Here is a 10,201-nt window from a genome sequence, read left to right as displayed (position 1 = left end):
TATTGTGTTCCTGGAACAATGGCACATAGTGGTGGGAGCCAGGGTGAGCAAAATGTACCCTGTCCTCTAAATATCAGTAAATCTATGCTCTGGTTGCTGATTGCTGCCTCTCATCACAGAGGTGCAAAGAGGTGTGCGGCTGCTATTGTTGCACCTCCTCCAATCCATGCAAGCCCCTCCTCTTTCACAGCCATTGTTGCGGTCCCCTCCTCCTATGGCCAAAGTGACTGCCAAGGGATGGCATACTTCCCTCTCCCCTTTAAAGGGCCCGTACTAATCCCCGCCCCAGCCCCCCCACCCCGCCTTTTTAGGAGCCAGACATTAAATGCTAGGTAATTCAAAAGCAATTGCATATATGGGGAAAGTAAGAAAGTGGCCATACATGCCCAAAGAAAGGCACAGGCTCAAAAAAGATCTAAGAAGACCTTAAGTTTACACCTCAGGCTGTTCTTTGGCACAAAGACTACAATGATCAAAAACAGTTTGAGACTGTTTATGAAAACACCTGACCAACATGGTGAAACCCTGACTCTACTAAATACTAAAAATTAGCTGGGTGGGTGGTGCATGCCTGTAATCCCAGTTCTTTGGGAGGCCGAGGCGGGCAGATCATGAGGTCAGGAGATCGAGACCATCCTGGCTAACATGGTGAAACCCTGTCTCTACTAAAAATACAAAAAAATTAGCAGGGCGTGGTGGTGGGTACCTGTAGTCCCAGCTATTTGGGAGGCTGAGGCAGAAGAATGGCCTGAACCTGCGAGGTGGAGCCTGTAGTGAGCCGAGATCGTGCCACTGCACTCCAGCCTGGGCGACAGAGCGAGACTCTGTCTCAAAAAAAAAAAAAAAAATTATGTGGTGCCAGGCACAGTGGCTCATGCCTGTAATCCCAGCACTTTGGGAGTCTGAGATGGGGGTATCACTTGAGGTCAGGAGTTTGAGACCAACCTGGCCAACATGGTGAAATCCCCTCTCTATTAAAGATACAAAAAATTAGCCAGGCATGGCTAATTTAACGTAATCCCAGCTACTCAGGAGGCTGAGGCAGGAGAATCACTTGAATCCGGGGGGCGGAGGTTGCAGTGAGCAGAGATTGCATCAGTGCACTCCAGCCTGGGCCTGGTCAACAGAGTGAGACGCCGTCTCAAAAAAAAAAAAAAAAAAAAAAAAAAACCTAATGGCAGATGTACTAGAAAAAAGACTTTAAAACAACCTAAAGATCCTTAAAAAACTAAAGGAAGATGTGTAGGAAGTAAAGAAAATGATGTATGAACAAAATAGAAATATCTGTATGGAGACAGAAATTCTAAAAAGAAACCCAAAAGAAATGCTGGCACTGAAAAGTACAAGAAATGCAGTGAAAAATTTACTAAAAGAATTCAAAGCCAGATTTGAGTAGGCAAAAGAAGGAATTAGTGAATTTGAAGATGGGACATTGGAAATTATTGAGTCTGAGAAGCAGAACAAAAAAGATCACAAAAAAGTAAACGAATCTTCAGGGAGCTGCAGGACAGTATCAAGCAGACCAACATACACATTGTGGGAGTTCCTGAAGGAGAAGAAACAGAGAAAGACGAGAGGGAAACTTGAAGAAATAATGGAATAATAATTTTTCCAAATTTGATGAAAGACAAAAGTATAAATATCCAGGAAGCTCCATAAAAACCAAATAAGATGAACTCAAAGAGTCCCACATTGAGAGACATTATAATCAAACTTTCAAAAGCCAAAGTAACAGAAAAAATTTTGAGAGCAGCAAGAAAAAAGTGACTTATCATATGCTGGGGGTCTTGAATAAAACTATCAGCAGATTTCTTACCAGAAACTTGGAGGCAGTGGGCTGATACATGAAGGGCTAAAAGGAAGAAAGAAAAAAAAAAACCTGTCAACCAAGAATTCTATATCTAGCAAAACTATCATTTAAAAGTGAGGGAGAAATTAAGATGTTCTCAGATAAACAAAAGCTAACAAAGTTAATTACCACTAAACCCACCCCATAAGAAATGCTCAAGGGAGGCATGCAGGGTAAAATGAAAGAATACTAGATAGTAACTCAAATACATATGAAGAAATAAAGATTTAAATAAAAATACATAGGCAATTATAAAATCAAGTATTGTTACAACAATGGTTTGTAACTCTACGTTTTTGTGTTCTACAGGATTTAAGAGACTATTTCTTTTAAAAATATTAGTGTAAAAGCACATATTATTGTAATTGGTTCATAACTCAAGATTTTATGTTTTACATAATTTAAGAAACTAATGCATTTTTTAAATTATCAGTTTGTGATTTGGGGCACACAATGTACACAGATACAATTTTGAGACATCAACAATTGAAAAGGGTAGGGATAGAAATGTTAAGAAGCTATTAAAGAGATTTTGTATGTTACTGAAGTTAAGCTGATAGAAATTCAAATTAGAGTGTTATAACTTTAGGATGTGAAATGTAATCCCCATGGTAACCACAAAGAAAATAGCTATAGATTATATACAAAGAGAAATGAGAGATTTAAATGTTCCACTACAAAAAAAAAATCAACTGAACACAAAAGAAGATAGTAATACAAGAAATCGGGCAAAAAAGCTATTAGGCATAAAGAAAACAAATAGCAAAATGACAAAAGTAAGTCCCTCCTTATCAGTAATTAATTTAAATGTAAGTGGATTAAATCCTCTAATCGAAAGACAGAGATTGGCAGAATGGATTTTTTTTAAATCCATATTTAAAAAATATGGATTTTTTAAATCCATATTTAAACTATATGCTATCTACAAAAGACACATTTTAGATCCAAAGACACAAATAGATTGAAATGGAAAGGATGCAAAAAGATATTCTATTCAAATAGTAACCAAGGAAGAGCAGAAGTGGCTATATTAATATCAGGCAAAATAGATTTTCAATTAAAAAGGATGACAAGAGAGATTATATATTAATAGAAAGGGATATTATATATTAGTAAAAGTTTTAATACTATAAGAATATATAAATATTACAAACATTAACACACCTAATAAAAGGCTGTCAACAATACGAAGCAAAAAACTGACAGAATTGAAGGGAGAAATCGTTCTACAGTAATACTTGGAAAGGGCCAGGGGCTGTGGCTTATGCCTGTAATCCCAGCACTTTGGGAGACTGAGGTGGGTGGATCACAAGGTCAGGAGATTGAGACCATCCTGGCCAACATGGTGAAACCCCATCTCTACTAAAAATACAAAAATTAGCTGGGTGTGGTGGCACATGACTGTAATCCCAGATACTCAGGAGGCTGAGGCAAGAGAATTGCTTGAACCCAGGAGGTGGTGGTTGCAGTGAGCCGAGATCACGCCACTGCACTCCAGCCTGGCAACAGAGTGAGACTTTGTCTCAAAAAATAATAATAATAAACAATAATAATAGTTGGAGACTGCAATACCCCACTCTCAATAATGGCTGGAATAATCAGACAGACAATAAGCAAGGAAATAGAGGACCTAAACAACACAATCAACAAACTAGATCTAACAGACATGTAAAGAACACTCTACCCAGCAACAATAGCACACACAATTATTATTATTATTATTTGAGGTGGAGTCTCACTCTGTCACCCAGGCTGGAGTGTGGCGGTGCAATCTTGGCTCACTGCAACCTCTGCCTCCCAGGTTCAAGTGATTCTCCTGCCTCAGCCTCCCGAGTAGCTAGGATTATAGGTGTGTGCCACCATATCCGGCTTTTTTTTTTTTTTTTTGTACTTTTAGTAGAGATGGGGTTTCACCATGTTAGCCAGGATGGTCTCGATCTCCTGACCTTGTGATCCACCTGCCTCAGCCTCCCAAAGTGCTGGGATTAAAGGCATGAGCCACCGCACCTAGCCCGCACACACATTTTTAATTGCACACGAGATATTTTCCAGGATAGGACATGTTTTAGGCCACAAATTAACTCTCAATAGATTTAAGAGGCTAGGTGTTATACAGAGTATCTTCTGTGACCACAATGGGATGAAGTTAGATCAATAGCAAAAGTAAAATGAGAAGATTCACAAATTTGTGGAAATTACACAACACACTCTTAAACAACCAATGAATCAAAGAAGAAATCACAAGGGAAATTTGAAAATAATTAGAGATGAATAAAAATAAAAACACGGCGGGGCACAGGGGCTCATCCCTGTAATCCCAGCACTTTGGGAGGCCGAGGCTCGTGGATCACGTCAAGAGATTGAGACCATCCCGGCCAACGTGGTGAAACCCTGTCTCTACTAAAAATACAAAAATTAGCTGGGTGTGGTGGCACACGCCTATAGTTCCAGCTACTCGGGAGGCTGAGGCTGAGGAGAATTGCTTGAACCCGGGAGGCGGAGGTTGCAGTGAGCCAAGATCACACCACTGCACTCCAGGCTGGCCAAAGAGCAAGACTCCATATCAAAAAAAAAAAAAAAAGAAGGAAGGAAAGAAAAAGAAAAACACAATGTACCAAAATTTCAGGGAAACAGTGAAAGCAGTACTAAGAGCAAAATCTACGGCCATGAACACTTACATTCAAAATAAGAAAGATCTCAAATCAACTACCTAACTTTACAACACAAGGAACTAGAAAAAGAACAAACTAAACCCATAGCTAGCAGATGGACGACAACAATAAAAATGAGAGCAAAATGAGGTAGATAAAAAAAAAAAAAGAATAGAGAAACAATAGAGTGAAACAACAGTTGTTTCTTTGATAAGTTCAACAAAACTGACAAATCTTTAGCTAGATGGACTAAAACAAAAAAAAGAGAATACTCAAATTACTAAAGTCATGAATGAAAGTGAGGACATTACTACTGATTCTACAGAAATAAAAAAAAAGTTTGTAAGAGAATACTATGAACAGTTGTATGTCCAAAAATTGGGTAAGCTAGGTAAAATGGGCAAATTCCGAGAAACAGAAAACCTACGAAGATTAAATCACAATTGAAGAGAAAATCTGAATAGACCTATAGCTGGTAAAAAGATTGATTATTAATCAGAACTCTCCTGACAAAGAAAATCCTCGGACCTGACAGCTTCACTGATGAATTCTATCTTTTTTTTTTTTTTTTTTTCTGAGATGGATTCTCGCTCTGTCTCCCAGGCCGGAGTGCAGTGGTGCGATCTCCGCTCACTGCAAGCTCTGCCTCTCAGGTTCATGCCATTCTCCTGCTTCAGCCTCCGGAGTAGCTGGGACTGCAGTCGCCTGCCACAGCCGGCTAATTATTTGCATTTTTAGTAGAGACGGGGTTTCACCGTGTTAGCCAGGATGGTCTCCATCTCCTGATCTCGGGATCTGCCTGCCTCAGCCTCCCAAAGTGCTGGGATTACAGGCGTGAGCCACCGCGCCCGGCCGAATTCTATCATAATTTAAAGAACAAACACCAATCCTTCTCAAATTTTTCTAAACAGATAAAAAAGAGGGAATACTTCCTAACTTATTCTGTCAGGCCAGGTTACCGTGATAACATAGCCAGACAAAGACACTGCAAAAGAAAACCACAGACCAATATCCCTTATGCAGAAAACCCATGACAAAATATGAGCAAACCAAATTCAACAGCACATTAAAAAGTCAATTTACCATTATCAAATGGGATTTATTACTGGAATCCAAAGATAATTCAACATACCAAAATTGAACAAGAAAGAAAATACAACACATTAAAAGAAAGAAGAAAAAAAAAATCATTATCTCAATTAATGCGGAAAAACCGTTTGACAAAATTCAACATCATTTTATGAGAAAAACATTCAGCAAACTAGAAATAGAACAAAACTGGGGGAGGGGTAGCATCGGGAGATATACCTAAAGCTAGATGATGAGTTAGTGGGTGCAGCACACCAGCATGGCACATGTATACATAGGTAACTAACCTGCACAATGTGCACATGTACCCTAAAACTTAAAGTATAATAAAAATAAAAAATAAAAAAAAGAACAAAACTACCTCAACATAATAAAAGCCACATATGAAAAACCCATAGTGAACATCATACTCAATAGTGAAAGACTGAAACTTTTCCTCTAAGACTGAGAATAAGATAATCATGTCTGCCTTCATGATTTCTATTTAACATAGTACTAGAAGTTCTAGCTAGAGCAATTAGGTGGAATAAATAAATAAAATCCAAATTAGAAAAAAATAAGTTAAAGTGTCTTTGTTCACAGACGATATATTCTTATATGCAGAAAATCCTAAGGATTGAAAAAAAAAAAACTGCTGGAACTAATGAATGAATTTGGCAAATTATCAGAATACAAAGTCAAAATACAAAAATCAGTTGCATTTATATATATCTATAATAAACAACGCAAAAAGAATATTATGGAAACATTTCCATTTATAACAGCGTTAAAAAGAAAATATACACTCAGGAATTAAATTAACCAAGGAAATCAAAGATTTGTTCAATGAAAACTATGGGACATTATGGAAAAAAGTTAAGGAAGACATAGATAAATAGAAACATATTCCATGGTCATGGATGGGAAAACAATATTGTTAAGATGTCAATACTACCCAAAATGATCTACAGATGAAACGCAATTTCTATTAAAATGCCAAAGACATTTTTTACAGAAAAATTTTAAAAACCATCTTAGAATTCATATGGAATTTCAAAGGACCCAAAATAGCCAAAACAATTTTGAAAAAGAACAAAGCTGGAGGACTCACACTTTCTGATTTCAAAACTTACTACAAAGCTACTTAAAACGGTGTGGAACTGGGATAAAAATAGACATATAGGCTAATGGAATAGAACACAAAGCCCAGAAGTAAACCCTCACATGTATGATCAAATGATATTTGACAAGTGCCTAGACTATTCAATGGAGAAAGCGCAGTCTTTGCAACAAATGATACTGGGAATACTGGATATTCACCTGTAAAGGAATGAAGGTGGACCCCTACCTAACACTATGTACAAAAATAAACTTAAAATGGATCAAAGATCTAAATATGAAAACTAAAAGTAAAAACTTAGAAGAAAACATAGGGTGAAAACCACTACATTGAAGATGGCAGTGATTTCTTGGATAAGACATCAAGATAAAGAACAGACAACCAAAGAAAAAATAAACAAATGAGACTTCATGAATTTTTTTTAACTTGTGCATTAACATATAACATCAATAGAATAATCAGGCAACCCACAGAATGGGGGAAGATATTTGCAAAGCATATATCTAGTAAGAAATCAATATCCAGAATGTATAGAGAACTCCTAAAATTCAACCACAAAAAACCAACCAACCAACCAACCAACCAACTCAATTTAAAAATTAACAAAGGAGGCTGGGTGCGGTGGCTCACGCCTGTAATCCCAGTGCTTTGGAAGGGCGAGGCGGGTGGATCACGAGGTCAGCAGATCGAGACCATCCTGGCTAACACGGTGAAACCCTGTCTCTATTAAAAATACAAAAAAATTAGCCAGGCATGGTGGCAGGTGCCTGTAGTCCCAGCTACTCGGGAGGCTGAGGCAGGAGAATTGCGTGAACCCGGGAGGTGGAGCTTACAGTGAGCTGAGATCGCACCACTGCACTCCAGCCTGGGCAACAGAGCGAGACTCCGTCTCAAAAAAAAAAAAAAAAAATTGACAAAGGACTTGAATAGACATTTCTCCCAAGAAGAGATACAAATGGCCAATAAACACATGAGAAGATGTTCAACATCACTAATAATTAAAGATATGCAAATCAAAACTACAACTAGATACCACCACACACCACTTGGGATGGCTCCTATCAAGAAACAGAAAATAAATGATGATGAAGATGTGGAGAAATTGTAACCTTTGTGCACTGTTGGTGGGAATGTAAAATGATACAGCCACCATGGAAAATAGTATGTCAGTGCATCAAAAATTTGAAGAACTACTATGTGATCCAGTAATTCAACTATCATATATATACACAAAAGAATTGAAAGCAGAATCTTAAAGACATTTGTATACCAATATTCATAGAAGTATTATTCATAGTAGCCATAACACGGAAGCAACCCAAGTGATTATGACAGATGAATGGATAGGCAATGTGGTATATATGTATAATGAAATATTATTCAGCCTTAATATGTAAAGAATTTCTGGTATACACTACAGCATGGATGAAGCTTGAAGACATTTTGCAAAGTGAAATAAGCTAGTCACAAAAAGACAAACATTATATGATTCCACTTATATGAGGTACCTAAGCAAAATCATAGAGACAAAAAGTAGAATGCACTTTGATAGGGGATGTGGGGAGGGAGGAAATGAGGAGTTACTGTCCATTGGGTATAGAATGTCAGTTTTACAAGATGAAGAGTAATGGAGATGGATGGTAGTAATGGTTGCACAACATTTTGAATGTACTTAATGCCACTGAACTGGTTAAATACACTTAAAATCGGTAAGAGTACATTTTACATTGTGTGTATTTTACCACAATAAACAAAATTGGGGTGAAAAGTTTGTGTGGAGGGATGCTCTTGCCCTCAGGCCATCAGGGAAGCAAGCTAGCAAATGAATCCCTCCAAGGCAGTGGTTAAATGTCCCCAGAAGTGTAGGGGCACAGGAAAGGGTCTCTGAGCAGGCTTTGAGGACTGGTGATGTCATTGTGGAGAAGGTGATGCCTGAAGACATAGGAAAGGGTAACCAATGTGAGACCAAAGCTGAGAACTTGGAGTGTGCACCGCGACCCACTGTTGTCTGAACACAGGGTGCAAAAGAACACCCAGACAGGACAGTAGCCAAACATCCTTTGCTATGCCAAAGAATGGTTTTTTATTATCAAAAAATTTTATCAGAGGAATGACAATCATTTTTGTACTTTGGATCAATGGAACTGTGTGAAAAATGGTCTGGGTGATGGAATGATTGAAGATATAAAACCAGACCTATCTGCCTGATGCAAAAACCAGAAAGGCCTGACCCAAAGGCCTGAAACAGTGGTATGCTGGCAACAGGTTAGCACCAGTTCTGGGAAAAAAGAGAAGATTAAAGACCCCAAATTGTAGCATTTGCCAATTCTCATAGTGTAAATACTCCCACCTCATCCAATTTCAAACTGCCAATGTGACATGCAATGGCAAGCAAAATTACTGATATGTAATCATTGAGTCTCCAGAGCTGGAAAGAGACTGAACCTGCCTTGGTGCACTGTGACCTCAAGGAGATGAGGACGAGGAGAAAAACCAAGAGAGAATGGTCCCTTGGGAAGTGAGAGAGGAGAGGATCTTAAAAAAGAGACAGTGTTGAAAGGCCACAATGCTGCAGAGAGGTTAAGTAACGAGTAAGGACTAAACAGAACTTTTGGATTTTGCAATTTAGGATGTCACTTCCTGCCCCTCGTGTGGAGTACCGGGGGCTGAAGTCTGTCTACAAGCAGTTAAGTGCTGGCAGAGGAAGAAAGAAACTGTGTGAGCCTTCCAGGAAGAGCCGACAGATAGTCACACTGTGTCTTGCTTATAAAACCCCTGATTCGAAAGAAAGCCAAGGAGGTAACAGTCTGAAGGTCTACACTGAAAGAAACCCTTCGTCTTCTGCTTTTATAATATTTACAGTTCTTGGAAATATTCCACCTACCTTCCTGTTGAGACGTGAAGCCAGCTGAACTTCCTGGGTCGAGTGGGGACTTGGGAAACTTTCCTGTTTTACAAGAGGTTTGTAAAACGCACCCATCAGGAACTTTCCTGCCTCACAAGAGGTTTGTAAAACGCACCAAGCCGTACTCTGTAAAATGCACCAATCAGTGCTCTGTAAAATGCACCAGTCAGCACTCTGTAAAATGCACCAATCAGCAGGATTCTAAAAGTAGCCAATCGCAGGAGGATTGAAAAAAGGGCACTCTGATACGACGGAAATTGAACATGGGGGAGAGGATAAATAAAGGAGTAAAAGCTGGCCACGGCAGCCAGCAGCGGCAACCCGCTCAGGTCCCCTTCCACGCTGTGGAAGCTTTGTTCTTTCCCTCTTCACAATAAACCTTGCCACCGCTCACTCTTTGAGAGCTGTTACACCCACCATGAAGGTCCGCGGCTTTATTCTTGAAGTCAGCCAAGACAGCTAACCCACCGGCAGGAACCAACTCCGGACGCAATGTGATGCATGACAAGGTACGTTAAAAAAAAAAAAAAAAAAAAAAAGTAAGTGAAACAAACCAAAAGCCTTTAGCTCAGGAGTCATGCAGCCTTTACCAGCAGTTCTTTCCTTAA

The 10,201-nt window shown here is 38.9% G+C and overlaps 1 long non-coding RNA gene across 1 annotated transcript; it reads right to left on the bottom strand.

Moving 5' to 3' along the window:
* Nucleotides 1–1,692: 1,692 nt before the first annotated feature.
* Nucleotides 1,693–9,683, bottom strand: LOC134757325 (uncharacterized). Its single transcript, XR_010131188.1, has 2 exons — nt 9,573–9,683; nt 1,693–1,852 (listed from the first exon to the last, which is right to left on the bottom strand). It is a non-coding gene; the product is annotated as an uncharacterized lncRNA (long non-coding RNA).
* Nucleotides 9,684–10,201: the final 518 nt, after the last annotated feature.

This window comes from Gorilla gorilla, chromosome 16, assembly GCF_029281585.2.
Source record: "Gorilla gorilla gorilla isolate KB3781 chromosome 16, NHGRI_mGorGor1-v2.1_pri, whole genome shotgun sequence".
NCBI lineage: Eukaryota > Metazoa > Chordata > Mammalia > Primates > Hominidae > Gorilla > Gorilla gorilla.
The sequence above is the reverse complement of the archived record's forward strand: the minus strand, read 5'-3'. Positions and strand labels throughout refer to the sequence as shown.